The following is a 16,732-nucleotide window of genomic DNA, read 5'->3' on the forward strand; positions in this document are numbered from 1 at the left end:
TCGAAGAGTAACTTCTGAATCTACTAGTGCAGCAGGCGATCATCTGTAATAAGGGGGCTCTCCGGAAGGAATTAATTACGAGAACCTAGAGTTAGAGTTAGCAAATTTGTTTAACCCGAGTAGAAGAGAGTTCAGAGTCCCAGAGTAAAGATCGAGGAGTAAAAGATCCTAATACCACCCAAATGGCGACGTGGGCCCGTAAAGCACACATCCATGTTAGTAAAAGTTTTGTAATGTCTAGACTCGACTTCGGCCAAGGAGTGTGGAAGGGGGATTCCTACAGGCAGTCAGCTCAGATACCAACTTGTGACGCCCCGGATTTGACCGTACACTAATCATACACGCAAATGTGTACGATCAAGATCAGGGACTCACGGGAAGATATCACAACACAACTCTACAAATAAAATAAGTCATACAAGCATCATATTACAAGCCAGGGGCCTCAAGGGCTTGAATATAAGAGCTCGATCATAGACGAGTCAGCGGAAGCAGCAATATCTGAGTACAGACATAAGTTAAACAAGTCGTCATAAGATGGCTAGCACAAACTAGGGTACATAATGAAAGAGGCGTAGGCCTCCTGCCTGGGATCCTCCTAAACTACTCCTGGTCGTCGTCAGCGGGTTGCACATAGTAGTAGGCACCTCTAGTGTAGTAGGAGTCGTCGTCGACAGTGGCGTCTGGCTCCTGGGATCCATCATCTGGTCGCAGCAATCGGGTATAGAAAGGGAAAAAGGGGGGAGCAAAGCAACCATGGGTACTCATCCAAAGTAATCGCAAGCAAGGAGCTACACTACATATGTATGCATCGGTATCAAAAGGAATAAGGGTATCATATGTGGACTGAACTGCAGAATGCCAGAATAAGAGGGGGATAGCTAGTCCTATCGAAGACTACGCTTCTGGCCACCTCCATCTTGCAGCATGTAGAAGAGAGTAGATAGCAAGTTCATCAAGTAGCATCGTGTAGCACAAACCTACCCGACGATCCTCTCCTCGTCGCCCTGTTAGAGAGCGACCACCTGGTTGTATCTGGCACTTGGAAGGGTGTGTTTTATTAAGTATCCGATTCAAGTTGTCATAAGGTCAAGGTACAACTCCAAGTCGTCCTGTTACCGAAGATCACGGCTATTCGAATAGATTAACTTCCCTGCAGGGGTGCACCACATTTCCCAACACGCTCGATCCCCTTTGTCCGGACACACTTTCCTAGGTCATGCCCGGCCTCAGAAGATCAACACGTCGCAACCCTACCTAGGCACAACAGAGAGCTCAGCACGTCGGTCTAAATCCTATGGCGCAGGGGTCTGGGCCCATCGCCCATTGCACACCTGCATGTTGCGTACGCGGCCGGTGAGCAGACCTAGCAACCTCCATTACAAAGGAAGGTGCATTACGCGGTCCAATCCGGCGCGCGCCGCTTAGTCGCTGACGTCACGAAGGCTTCGGTTGATACCACGACGCCGAGTGCCCATAACTGTCCCCGCGTAGTTGGTTAGTGCGTATAGGCCAGTGGCCAGACTCAGATCAAATACCAAGATCTCGTTAAGCGTGTTATTTTTAAGTAACCGCGGACGCTGGCCAGGGCCAGGCCCACCTCTCTCCTAGGTGGTCTCAACCTGCCCTATCGCTCCGCCACAAAGTAACAGTCAGGGGCCGTCGGGAACTCAGGCCCACCACTACCTGGATGGAGCCACCTGCCCCTTCAGCCCCCACATCAGATTCACTTGCGGGTACTCAACGAGCCGACCCGACTTTAGTCATCACCTGTATAGTATGTATATATGTATGTATTTACCCGTGATCAACACCCATGTGATCACGGCCCGATACTATAGCATGGCAGACTGGCAAGAATGTAGGGCCACTAATGATAATCTAGCATCCTATACTAAGCATTTAGGATTGCAGGTAAGGTATCAACAGTTGTAGCAACAATGACAGGCTATGCAACAGAATAGGATTAACGAAAAGCAGTAACATGCTACACTACTCTAATGCAAGCAGTAGAGAGAAGAGTAGGTGATATCTGGTGATCAAGGGGGGGGGCTTGCCTGGTTGCTCTAGCAAGAGAGAGGAGTCGTCAACACCGTAGCCGTACTGGGTAGCAGCGACGTCGGTCTCGGTGTCTAGCGAGAGAAGAGGGGGGAAGAAACAATAAATTTTAAGCAAACAGATGCATAGGATGCATGACATGACAAGTAGCGGTGCTAGGGGTGCCCTAACGCGGTAAGAGGTGGTACCGGTGAAGGGGGGAAACATCCGGGAAAATATCCCCGGTGTTTTGCGTTTTCGGACAAATGAACCGGAGGGGAAATTTGCGTGTTCGCTATGTTAGGGATGCATGGCGGACGAACGGGCTGCGTTTCCGGATTTGTCTCGTCGTTCTGAGCAAGTTTCATTTACAAAGCTTTTCATCCGAGCTACGGCTTATTTTATATTAATTTTAAAAGAATTAAATCAATTTTAGGATTTATTTAATTATTTTAATTCAACATTATCCAGAATAGTGTTTGCTGACGTCATCACGCCGTCAGCAGTTGACCTGGTCAACCTGACAGGTGGGTCCCGTTCGTCATTGACACATTTAATTATCCAGTTTTAATTAATCTAAACATGATTAATTAGGGGTGGGCCCCACTGTCATTGACTACTTAATTAGTTAACTAATAGTTTAATTAGTTTAGGTAATTGATTAGTTTAATTAATCAAAATTAATTAAGTTATTTATTTATTTAATATTTTGAATTATTATTTATTTATTTTTTAAATCGTTTTCGTTCACAGGGGGTGGGCCCCATTTGTCTGTGGCACAGAGTCCTCGCAGGTCGGGCGTGCTAGCGGCAAAGGCCGTGGGCGCCCGATGTGCGCGAGCACCAGGCGCGGCGTCACCAGAACGGGCGCGCCGGCGAGCAGAACGGCGGCGGCCGTGGGCGGTGCAGGCGCCAAGATGTGGGCCGCGGAGAGCGGCCATCGTGAGGAGGCGGAGCGAGGCGAGGGAGGCCGGAGAGGGGCAGCGCGAGGCCACAGCGGCTGGCGCCGGCTGTGGCGGAGTGGCGCGGGGCGTAGGTGAGGCGCGTGATGGCACGCGCGAGTTGCAGCGGTGGAGAGGGTTTCAGGGTCGCGTGGGAGAAGCAGTGCGGCGAGCAACACTTGGTGCAGTGTCACGCGAGCACGGTGAGGACGGGAGGCGAGCCGACGCGGGGCTAGGCGGAGCAGCGGTGGCGAGGAGCGAGCGGGGCGCACGCAGAGGGAGCCGGGCGTGGCCAGGCCATGTGCCAACGCATGCCACAATGGAGGGGGGGCGGCGAGCGCGGAAGGCAGAGGGGAGGGAGAAGGCGGCGGCTCACGGCGGGGAGTAGGGGTCGGGGCAACGGGGGTTGAGGAGAAGTCGGGGACGACGGCGACGGCGAGGAGTAAGGCGACGGTGGTGGTGATGGATGCGTCCGGCGAGGATGGGAGCGACCGTGGGGGCGGGACGATGCCAGGGACGGGCATGGCGACGCCTGCGAGGAGGGTGGGGCGGATCCAACAAGGTGGCGTCGCGGGGGAGGACGGAGGCGCAGCGGGGCTCAGGGTTCGGGCGCCTCCAAGTGGTGGCAGCGTCGAGCGCCCCGATCCAGTTCTAGATCGGGGGAGGGGGAGAGCGTAGTGGGGGGAGTGGGTGGCTGGGGTGGTTAGGGTTATGGGGTGTGGGGTGTTAAGTAGTGGGAGTGGGCCGGCCTGGCATGTGGCTGGGCCAAGGCCAAGTGGGGTGGAAAGCCTTTTCTCTTTTCTGTTTTTTGTTCTATTTTGTTTATTATTCTTTTACTGTTTTTATTTTATCTCACAATTTATTTTTGTTTGTTAAATATATGATTAACACCCAAATTTGCATTACTAAATATACCTCTGCCACTTTAACTTTGGCACCTAATTAAATTAGTTTAGTATTTTATAAAATTTATTAGGTGTATAGCTAATTGTTTTGCTATTGTTTAATCACTTTAGGGTATTTAATTATTTTATAAAGATGTTGTTTCTCCACCAATAATATCCATGATTTATTTGTCATATTAAGAACATTTTAATTTTGACTTTTGAAAACTTTATTCGTTTGACTTGATTTTTAAATTTGAAATTTGGACGGGATTTGAATCACCGCAAGATTAACAACTGCAATCGTGATGACGTGGCGTCATTAGCACAGGGTTACTGTAGCGTAACTATCCGGGCGTCACAAAATATGCCCTAGAGGCAATAATAAAGTTATTATTTATTTCCTTATATCATGATAAATGTCTATTATTCATGCTAGAATTGTATTAACCAGAAACTTAGTACATGTGTGAATACATAGACAAACAAAATGTCACTAGTATGCCTCTACTTGACTAGCTCGTTGAATTAAAGATGGTTAAGTTTCCTAGCCATAGACATGAGTTGTCATTTGATTAACGGGATCACATCATTAGAGAATGATGTGATTGACTTGACCCGTTCCGTTAGCTTAGCACTTGATCGTTTTAGTTTACTGCTATTGCTTTCTTCATGACTTATACATGTTCCTATGACTATGAGATTATGCAACTCCCGATTACCGGAGGAACACTTTGTGTGGTACCAAACGTCACAACGTAACTGGGTGATTATAAAGGTGCTCTACAGGTGTCTCCGATGGTACTTGTTGAGTTGGCATGAATCGAGATTAGGATTTGTCACTCCGATTATCGGAGAGGTATCTCTGGGCCCTCTCGGTAATGAACATCACTATAAGCCTTGCAAGCAATACAACTAATGAGTTAGTTGCAGGAAAGTGCATTACGGAACGAGTAAAGAGACTTGCCGGTAATGAGATTGAACTAGGTATTGAGATACCGACAATCGAATCTCGGGCAAGTAACATACCGATGACAAAGGGAACAACGTATGTTGTTATGCGGTTTCACCGATAAAGATGTTCGTAGAATATGTAGGAGCCAATATGAACATCCAGGTTCCGCTATTGGTTATTGACTGGAGACGTGTCTCGGTCATGTCTACATAGTTCTCGAACCCATAGGGTCCGCACGCTTAATGTTCGGTGACGATCGGTATTATGAGTTTATGTGATTTGATGTACTGAAGGTAGTCCGGAGTCCCAGATGAGATCGGGGACATGACGAGGAGTCTCGAAATATTTGAGACGTAAAGATCGATATATTTGACGACTATATTCGTACATCGGAAAGGTTCCGAGTGATTCGGGTATTTTTTTTAGAGTACCGGGGAGTTACGGGAATAGAGGGAAGAAGTATTGGGCCTCATGGGCCAAGTGGTGGAAGAGAGGAGGCCGGGCGCGCGGCCCCCCTAGCCCAAACCGAATTGGACTAGGGGGCCGGGCCCCCTTTCCTTCTTTCCTCCCTCTCCTTCCTTCTCCCCTTCCCCCTTCTATTCCTCCTCCTAGTAGGAGTAGGCAAGGGGAGTCCTACTCCTACTAGGAGGAGGACTCCTCCTCTTGGCGCACCCTAGGAGGGACGGCCGGCCTCCCCCTTGCTCCTTTATATACGGGGGCAGGGGGCACCCCAAGACACACAAGTTGATTGTTCCAAGTCGTGTGCGGTGCCCCCCTCCACCATAATCCAACTCGATCATATCGTAGCGGTGCTTAGGTGAAGCCCTGCATCGGTAGCAACATCATCATCGTCATCAGCCCATCGTGCTGACGGAACTCTCCCATGAAGCTCTGCTGGATCGGAGTTCGTGGGACGTCATCGAGCTGAACGTGTGCTGAACTCGGAGGTGTCGTGCGTTCGGTACTTGGATCGGTCTGATCATGAAGACGTACGACTACATCAACCGCGTTCTCATAACGCTTCCGCTTAACGGTCTATGATGGTACGTGGAAGACACTCTCCCCTCTCGTTGCTATGCATCACCATGATCTTGCGTGTGCGTAGGAAAATTTTGAAATTACTACGTTCCCCAACAGTGGCATCCGAGCCAGGTTTATGCGTAGATGTTATATGCACGAGTAGAACACAAGTGAGTTGTGGGTGATACAAGTCATACTGCTTACCAGCATGTCATACTTTGGTTCGGCGGTATTGTTGGATGAAGCGGCCCGAACCGACATTATGCATACGCTTACGCGACACTGGTTCTACCGACGTGCTTCGCACACAGGTGGCTGGCGGGTGTCAGTTTCTCCAACTTTAGTTGAAAACAACACTAACTTGACGAAATATCGTTGTGCTTTTGATGCGTAGGTAAGAACGGTTTTTGCTCAACCCGTAGCAGCCACGTAAAACTTGCAACAACAAAGTAGAGGACGTCTAACTTGTTTTTGCAGGGCATGTTGTGATGTGATATGGTCAAGACATGATGAGATATAAATTGTTGTATGAGATAATCTTGTTTTGTTAAAGTTATCGGCAACTGGCTGAAGCCTTATGGTTGTCTCTTTATTGCATAAGATGCAAGCGTCATACAGTTGCTTTACTTTATCGCTATGCGATAGCAATAGTTGCAAAAACAATAGTTGGCGAGACGACCATATGACGACATGTTGATAGAGATCAAGATGATGGAGATCATGGTGTCATGCCGGTAACGATAGAGATCATGACAATACTTTGGAGATGGAGATCAAAGGCGCAAGATGATCATGGTCATATCATGTCACATATGTTGATTACATGTGATGTTTATCCTTTATGCATCTTATTCCGCTTTGATTGACGGTAGCATTATAAGACGATCTCTCACTAAAAATTTCAAGGTACAAGTGTTCTACCTCAGTATGCACCATTGCAAAAGTTCGTCGTGACGAGACACCACGTGATGATCGGGTGTGATAAGCTCAACATTCTTATACAATGGGTGCAAGTTAGTTTTGCACACGCAGAATACTCGGGTTAAACTTGACGAGCCTATCATATACAGATATGGCCTCGGAACACTGAGACCGGAAGGTCGAGCGTGAATCATATAGTAGATATGATCAACATAGTGATGTTCACCATTGAAAACTACTCCATTTCACATGATGATCGGTTATGGTTTAGTTGATTTGGATCACGTGATCACTTAGATGATTAGAGGGATATCTATCTAAGTGGGAGTTCTTAAGTAATATGATTAATTGAACTTAAATTTATCATGAACTTAGTACTAGATAGTATTTTGCTTGCCTATGTTGTTGTAGATCAATAGCTCGCGATGTAGCTCCCCGTTTATTTTTTGATATGTTCCTAGAGAAAAACTATGTTGAAAGATGATAGTAGCAATGATGCGGACTACGTTTGTGATCTGAGCATTATCCTCATTGTTGCACAAAAGAATTATGTCCTTGATGCACCGCTAGGTGACAGACCTATTGCAGGAGCAGATGCAGACGTTATGAACGTTTGGCAAAGCTCGGTATGATGACTACTTGATAGTTTAGTGCACCATGCTTTACGGCTTAGAACCGAGACTTAAAAAATGTTTTGAAATGTCACGGAACATATAAGATGTTCTAAGAGTTGAAATTGGTATTTCATACTCATGCCCGTGTCGAGAGGTAGGAGACCTCTGACAGTACTTTGCCTACAAAGATGGAGGAGAATAGCTCAACCAGTGAGCATGTGATCAGATTGTCTGGGTACTACAATTGCTTCAATCAAGTGGGAGTTAATCTTCCAGATAAGATAGTAATTGACAAAGTTCTCTAGTCACTATCACCAAGTTACTAGAACTTAGTGATGAACTATAATATGCAAGGGATAATGGAAACGATTCCCAAGCTCTTCTGATGTTGAAATCGATGAAGGTAGAAATCAAGAAAAGCATCAAGTGTTGATGGTTGACAAGACCAATAGTTTCAAGAAAAGGGCAAAGGGAAGAAGAGGAACTTCAAGAATAACGGCAAGCAAGTTGCTGCTCAAGTGAAGAAGCCCAAGTCTAGACCTAAGCCTGGGACTAAGTGCTTCTACTGCAAAGGACTGGTCACTGGAAGTAGAACTGCCCCAAGTATTTGGCGAATAAGAAGGATGGCAAAGTGAACAAAGGTATATTTGATATACATGTTATTGATGTGTACTTTACTAGTGTTTATAGCAACCCCTCAGTATTTGATACTAGTTCAGTTGCTGAGATTAGTAACTCGAAACGGGAGTTGTAGAATGAACAGAGACTAGTTAAGGGTGAAGTGACGATGTGTGTTGGAAGTGGTTCCAAGATTGATATGATCATCATCGCACACTCCCTATAGTTTCGAGATTAGAGTTGAACCTAAATAAAAACTATTTGGTGTTTGCGTTAAGCATGAATATGATTTGATCATGTTTATTGCAATACGGTTATTCATTTAAAGTCAGAGAATAATTGTTGTTCTGTTTACACGAATAAAACCTTCAATGGTCTTACACCCAATGTGAATGGTTTATTGAATCTCGATCATAGTGATACACATATTCATAATGTTAAAGCCAAAAGATGCAAACTTAATAATGATAGTGCAACTTATTTGTGGCACTGCCGTTTAGGTCATATTGGTGTAAAGCGCATGAAGAAAATCCATGCTGATGGGCTTTTGGAATCACTTGATTATGAATCAGTTGATGCTTGCGAACCATGCCTCATGGGCAAGATGACTAAGACTCCGTTCTCCGGAACAATGGAGCAAGCAACAGACTTGTTGGAAATAATACATACTGATGTATGCAGTCCGATGAGTGTTGAGGCTCGCGGCAGGTATCGTTATTTTCTGACCTTCACAGATGATTTGAGTAAGATATGGGTATATCTTCTTGATGAAACATAAATCTGAAACATTTGAAAAGTTCAAATAATTTCAGAGTGAAGTGGAAAATCATCGTAACAAGAAAATAAAGTTTCTACGATCTGATCGTGGAGGAGAATATTTGAGTTACGAGTTTGGTCTTCATTTGAAACAATGCGGAATAGTTTCGCAACTCACGCCACCTGGAACACCACAGCGTAATGGTGTGTCCGAACATCGTAACCGTACTTTATTAGATATGGTGCAATCTATGATGTCTCTTACCGATTTACCACTATCGTTTTGGGGTTATGCATTAGAGACAGCTGCATTCACGTTAAATAGGGCACCATCTAAATCCGTTGTGACGACGCCATATGAACTGTGGTTTGGCAAGAAACCAAAGTTGTCATTTCTTAAAGTTTGGGGTTGCGATGCTTATGTGAAAAAGTTTCATCCTGATAAGCTCAAACCCAAATCGGAGAAATGTGTCTTCATAGGATACCCAAAGGAGACAGTTGGGTACACCTTCTATCACAGATCCGAAGGCAAGACATTCGTTGCTAAGAATGGATCCTTTCTAGAGAAGGAGTTTCTCTCGAAAGAAGTGAGTGGGAGGAAAGTAGAACTTGATGAGGTAACTGTACCTGCTCCCTTATTGGAAAGTAGTTCATCACAGAAATCTGTTCCTGTGACTCCTACACCAATTAGTGAGGAAGCTAATGATGATGATCATGTAACTTCAGATCAAGTTACTACCGAACCTCGTAGGTCAACCAGAGTGAGATCCGCACCAGAGTGGTACAGTAATCCTGTTCTGGATGTCATGTTACTTGACCATGACGAACCTACGAACTATGAGGAAGCGATGATGAGCCCAGATTCCGCGAAATGGCTTGAGGCCATGAAATCTGAGATGGGATCCATGTATGAGAACAAAGTATGGACTTTGATTGACTTGCCCGATGATCGATGAGTCATTAAGAATAAATGGATCTTCAAGAGGAAGACGGACGCTGATAGTAGTGTTACTATCTACAAAGCTCGAATTGTCGCAAAATGTTTTCGACAAGTTCAAGGTGTTGACTACGATGAGATTTTCTCACTCGTATCGATGCTTAAAAGTCTGTCCGAATCATGTTAGCAGTTGCCGCATTTTATGAAATCTGGCAAATGGATGTCAAAACTGTATTCCTTCATGGATTTCTTAAAGAAGAGTTGTATATGATGCAACCAGAAGGTTTTGTCGATCCTAAAAGGTGCTAACAAAGTGAGCAATCTCCAGCGATCCATCTATGGACTGGTGCAAGCATCTCAGAGTTGGAATATATGCTTTGATAAAGTGATCAAAGCATATGGTTTTATACAGACTTGCGGTGAAGCCTGTATTTACAAGAAAGTGAGTGGGAGCACTACAACATTTCTGATAAGTATATGTGAATGACATATTGTTGATCAGGAAATAATGTAGAATTTTTTAGAAAGCATAAAGGATTGTTTGAAAAGATTTTTTCAAAGAAAGACCTCGATGAAGCTGCTTACACATTGAGCATCAAGATCTATAGAGACAGATCAAGACGCTTGATAAGTTTTTTCAATGAGTACATACTTGACAAGATTTTGAAGTAGTTCAAAATGGAACAGTCAAAGAAGGAGTTCTTACCTGTGTTGCAAGGTGTCAAGTTGAGTAAAGACTCAAAACCCGACCACAGCAGAAAATAAAAAGGGAATGAAAAGTCATTCCCTATGCATCAGTCATAGGTTCTATAAAGTATGTTATGCTATTTACCAGTCCTATTGTATACCTTAGCATCATTCTGGCAAGGGAGTACAATAGTGATCTAGGAGTAGATCACTGGACAGCGGTCAAAATTATCCTTAGAGGAATAAGGAAATATTTCTCGGTTATGGAGGTGATAAAAGAGTTCGTCGTAAAGAGTTACGTCGATGCAAGCTTTTTACATCGATCTAGATTACTCTAGTCTCGATCTGGATACATATTGAAAGTGGGAGCAATTAGCTAGAGTAGCTCCGTGCAGAGCATTGTAGACATAGAAATTTGCAAAATACATGCGGATCTGAATGTTGCAGACCCGTAGACTAAACTTCTCTCACAAGCAAAACATGATCACTCTTTGGGTGTTAATCACATAGCGATGTGAACTAGATTATTGACTCTAGTAAACCCTTTGGGTATTAGTCACATGGAGATGTGAACTAATCACATAAAGATGTGAACTAGATTATTGACTCTAGTGCAAGTGGGAGACTGAAGGAAATATGCCCTAGAGGCAATAATAAAGTTATTATTTATTTCCTTATATCATGATAAATGTTTATTATTCATGCTAGAATTGTATTAACCGGAAACTTAGTACATGTGTGAATACATAGACAAACAAAGTGTCACTAGTATGCCTCTACTTGACTAGCTCGTTGAATCAAAGATGGTTAAGTTTCCTAGCCATAGACATGAGTTGTCATTTGATTAACGGGATCACATCATTAGAGAATGATGTGATTGACTTGACCCATTCCGTTAGCTTAGCACTTGATCCTTTTAGTTTACTGCTATTGCTTTCTTCATGACTTATACATGTTCCTATGACTATGAGATTATGCAACTCCCGATTACCGGAGGAACACTTTGTGTGCTGCCAAACGTCACAACGTAACTGGGTGATTATAAAGGTGCTCTACAGGTGTCTCCGATGGTACTTGTTGAGTTGGCATAGATCGAGATTAGGATTTGTCACTCCGATTATCGGAGAGGTATCTCTGGGCCCTCTCGGTAATGCACATCACTATAAGCCTTGCAAGCAGTACAACTAATGAGTTAGTTGCAGGATAGTGCATTACGGAACGAGTAAAGAGACTTGCCAGTAACGAGATTGAACTAGGTATTAAGATACCGACGATCGAATCTCGGGCAAGTAACATACCGATGACAAAGGGAACAACATATGTTGTTATGCGGTTTCACCGATAAAGATCTTCGTAGAATATGTAGGAGCCAATATGAACATCTAGGTTCCGCTATTGGTTATTGACCAGAGACGTGTCTTGGTCATGTCTACATAGTTCTCGAACCCGTAGGGTCCGCACGCTTAACGTTCGGTGACGATCGGTATTATGAGTTTATGTGATTTGATGTACCGAAGGTAGTTCGGAGTCCCGGATGAGATCGGCGACATGACGAGGAGTCTCGAAATGGTCGAGACATAAAGATCGATATATTGGACGACTATATTTGGACATCAAAAAGATTCCAAGTGATTCGGGTATTTTTCGGAGTACCAGAGAGTTACGGGAATACGGGGAAGAAGTATTGGGCCTCATGGGCCAAGTGGTGGAAGAGAGGAGGCAGGGCGCGCGGCCCCCCTATCCCAAACCGAATTGGACTAGGGGGCCGGCCCCCTTTCCTCCTTTCCTCCCTCTCCTTCCTTCTCCCCTTCCCCCTTCCTTTCCTCCTCCTAGTAGGAGTAGTAAAGGGGAGTCCTACTCCTACTAGGAGGACTCCTCCTCCTCCTGGGGCGCCCTAGGAGGGCCGGCCGGCCTCCCCCCTTTCTCCTTTATATACGGGGGCAGGGGGCAGCCCAAGACACATAAGTTGATTGTTCCAAGCCGTGTGCGGTGCCCCCTCCACCATAATCCACCTTGATCATATCGTAGCGGTGCTTAGGTGAAGCCCTGCATCGGTAGCAACATCATCACTATCATCACGCCGTCGTGCTGACGGAACTCTCCCGTGAAGCTCTGCTGGATCGGAGTTCGTGGGACGTCATCGAGCTGAACGTGTGCTGAACTCGGAGGTGTCGTGCGTTCGGTACTTGGATCGGTCGGATCGTGAAGATGTACGACTACATCAACCGCGTTCTCATAACGCTTCCGCTTAACGTCTACGAGGGTACGTGGACGACACTCTCCCCTGTTGTTGCTATGCATCACCATGATCTTGCGTGTGCGTAGGAAAATTTTGAAATTACTACGTTGCCCAACAGCACCTCCAGCACGTCGCCATCGTGTTCAACGAGCTTCGGGCGCATCATCTTCATCTTAAGCGCTCGAAGTGCTCATTTGGGACGCCTTCGGTCACCTACCCCAGCCACGTCATTTTGGCCGACGGGGTTGCTATGGATGCCGACAAGGTGGCGGCCGTCGCTGCCTAGCCGACGCCGCACTCACCGCAGGCTCTTCGCGGTTTTCTCGGCCTCATCGCATCGCCCCTCACGCGTTTGCTGCATCGTGACGCCTTCGCCTGGGACGGCGAGGCGATGACGGCATTCGAGGCCCTCAAGGGGACCCTCACGACGGGTCCCGTACTTCAGATGCCGGACTTTGACCGCCCATTCGTGGTGGACTGTGATGCCTCGGGTGCGAGATTCGGCGTCGTGCTTCATCAGGGCGATGGGCCTCTCGCCTTCTTCAGCCGGCTCTTCGCTCCGCGCCATCTTAAGCTCGCGGCATACGAGCGGGAGCTCATTGGCTTGGTACAGGCCGTACACCATTGGCGGCCCTATTTGTGGGGTCGGTCTTTCCGCATTCGCACGGACCACTACAATCTCTAGTTCTTGCTGGACCAGAGGCTCTCGACCGTGCCGCAGCACCAGTGGATCAGCAAGCTCTTCGGCTTCGACTTCTCCATTGAGTATCGCCTGGGTCGTCTTAATACCGTGGCCGACGCCTGGTCTCGCTGCGATGCCGACCTCAACTCCACCGTCGGCGATTCCGAGGGGGCGGCGTTGTGCATCCGCTCTGGGCCGACCTTAGGCCTCTTCGATGACATTCGTCGGGCGACGGCGACCGCTGCTGACGTCGTCCTTCTTCAGCAGCAGCTGGCGGCCGGCGACCTAGAGGAGCCTTGGCGCTTCATCGACGGCCTGCTCCCCCATGGGCGCCGAGTCTTCGTACCGGCGCATGATGATCTCCGTCACCAGGTGTTGCTTCTAGCCCACTCGGGTGGCCATGAGAGTGTGCAGAAAACCCTCCACCGCCTCCGCGCCGACTTCTACATTCCTGGTGATCGAGCCCTGGTCCATGACTGGGTTCGGTCTTATATGACGTTCCAGCACAACAAGACGGAGACATTATGGCCGGCTGGTCTGCTTCAGCCCTTGGAGGTGCCGTCTCAGGTCTGGGCAGATATATCCATGGACTTCATCGAGGGCCTTCCCAAGGTGGGCGGAAAATCTGTCATTCTCACGGTGGTTTCTCCAAGTATGCTCACTTCATCGCGCTGGGGCATCCATATACCGCCGCGTCTGTGGCACGTGCCTTCTTTGACGGCATCGTTCGTCTTCACGGTTCCCCTCTTCGATCATCAGCGATCGGGATCCGGTGTTCACGGGCCATGTCTGGCGCGACATCTTCAGGATGGCGGTGTCAAGCTCCACCTGAGCACGGCCTTCCACCCCCAGACGGACGGCCAATCGGAGGTGGTTAACAAGGTGATTGCCATGTATTTGCGTTGTGTTACAGGTGATCGACCTCGGGCTTGGGTGGATTGGCTCACTTGGGCGGAGTACTGCTACAACACCTCCTATCACTCCGCCCTACGTGCTACGCCATTTGAGGTGGGCTACGGTCGGCCGCCCTGCCTATCTTGCCAGTGGACCCGGCGACGGCTCGGATAGAGGCAACGGGCGACCTTATCCGCACCCGTGACGAGATGCTTGCGGAGGTCCGTCAGCGTCTCCTTTAGGCCCAGCAGCTGGCCAAGCATTACTATGACGGCCACCATCATGAGGCGGAGTTCGCGGTGGGTGATTGGGTGTGGCTGCGTCTTCTCCACCGCTCTACGCAATCACTGGAACCGCGCGCGAAGCGCAAGCTCGGGCCTCGCTACGCCGGGCCCTTCACCGTCTTGGAGCGCATCGGACAGGTGGCCTACCGCCTTTAGCTTCCAGCTGGTGCTCGCATCCACGACATCTTCCATGTGGGGCTGCTCAAGCCTTTCCGTGGGGAGCCACCTGCAGACCCTTCCGCGCTCCCTCCGACCTTCGATGGACGCCTTCTTCCCGCACCGGAGAAGGTGTTCCAGGTGCAGCTCCGTCGTGGGGTGTGGTTCGTCTTGATCCAGTGGGTGGGCCTTCCGGCGGAGGAGGCTACTTGGGAGCAGTGTGATGACTTCCGCCAACACTACCCAGACTTCCAGCTCGAGGATGAGCTGTTTGCGCAGGCGGGGAGAGATGTTATGACCGGTTTAGCTTATAACCGGAGAAGGCCCACCGGGCAGTAGTTAGGGGCTTGGCCCACAAGTTATGTTAGTCTATTCGTATTGAGGTTATAAATACTAGATGTAAAACACTTTTGAGATCAAGCAATAAGAATATTATTATCCCTATTGCCCGGCTCCCAGAGGAGCCGGAAACCCTAGCCGCCTACAACCCTAGCCGCCGCTGCCATCTTCCTCCTACGCGACGGCGCCCAGCCACCGGCGGGCCCGCTCATCACCTCGCCCCGCTCCATCCTTCCCCTACAACCTCCGGAGCAGGTCCGGTAGAATCCCTGGTTCTACCAGAGTAATTATCATCATCACACCCACATGGTCCTTGAAGACCTATATCTATTTCCCCACATCACCATCCATCTGGTAAAACTAGATCACCTTTGAATTGGGCCTGAATTTGATTAGCTTTCTTAGGGTAAGGTTTCTTACACCAGTTTTATAAGTTTAATAAGGTCTAATATAGGTCCATGTACTTCTCTGGGCGATGAAGGCGCCGATTATGAGTTCCGGTGCCCGTTGCCGCGCTATTGGGCCGGCCCAAAACAGGGAAGCGTACAACGGGAAAATATAAAAGAAAAAATTGACGCGAGCAAGGAGACCGAACCACCTACCTCTAGTCCCGTGTTACAACGGCCTAACCAATCGGCCAGTAAGTTATATCTGGTAAGTTACATCATATTCTTTATTTTCTAGTTTCTTCTTTCCTTTTTTGTTTTTCCTTTTTTGTTTTTTGTTTTTTCTTTTTTATTCTTCCATATATGATGATTTTTTTTCAAATTCATGAACTCCTTTCAAATCGATGAACTTTTTTTCTATGAACTTTTTACAAATTTGATGAAATTTGAAAAAGTTCACATATTTGAAAAAAAGTTCATCGGATCTGAACAAAGTTCACAAAATTGAAAAAGACATTCATTGGATTTGAAAAAAAGTTCATCAATTTTAAAAAAAGTTCATCAATCTTGAAAAAAGTTCATCGGATTTGATAAAAGTTCATTGAATTTGAAAAAAAGGTTCATCGGTTTGGAAAAAGTTCACCAAATTAGGAAAAACTTCATCAAATTTGAAAAAAAGTTCATTGATTTTGAAAGAATGTTAAATTTGAAAATAGTTCATCAATTTTTAATAAAAAGACAAAAATGGAAAATGATTGATTTAAAAAAGAAAAAAAAACGAAAAAATAGAAAATCCAAATAAAAACCACCTCGGAATGACCATGAACCGGGAAAAACCCAGGCTTGGGAAGCTTCCCAAAACCGGAGGCTTTCCGCGAATGTGGAGTACAAGTAAAAACCAAACAATGAGTGAATCACTCTTGTTTGACTGCGTGGTGGTTACTGTCCTTGGAGATTATAGGTAACAGATTGCTGGTTCCAGTCCTCCGGCTGCGCACTTTCTTGAATCTTTTTACGATAGTAAGTAGATGTATATGGGCCAGCCCAGCTCGCCAGTGAAGGTGTGGCGCTGCAGGTGACCGTTTGCGAACGGGCGCGTAAGCGCTAAATAGGATTCGCCATGATAGCGACCACGACGGGAGCTCCTGTTTGACCCTCTTTCGTGCAGGGTCTTGGGAATAATGGGCCGCCAGCCCACTCTGGTTGACGCTTTGCTGGAATGCTGACCAAATTTGCTTGCTGGAATGCTGACCAAATTCTCGCTAGAATGCTGGGCAAATTCTATGATCAGCTAGCGTACGTACGCGTCGGTGCCTAGTGTAAGATCCATCAAAGTGTGCACGTGAAAACAGGAATACTTTTTGCATATGTGAACAAATTTTG

The sequence above is a fragment of the Triticum aestivum genome, chromosome 5A (assembly GCF_018294505.1).
Source record: "Triticum aestivum cultivar Chinese Spring chromosome 5A, IWGSC CS RefSeq v2.1, whole genome shotgun sequence".
Lineage (NCBI taxonomy): Eukaryota > Viridiplantae > Streptophyta > Magnoliopsida > Poales > Poaceae > Triticum > Triticum aestivum.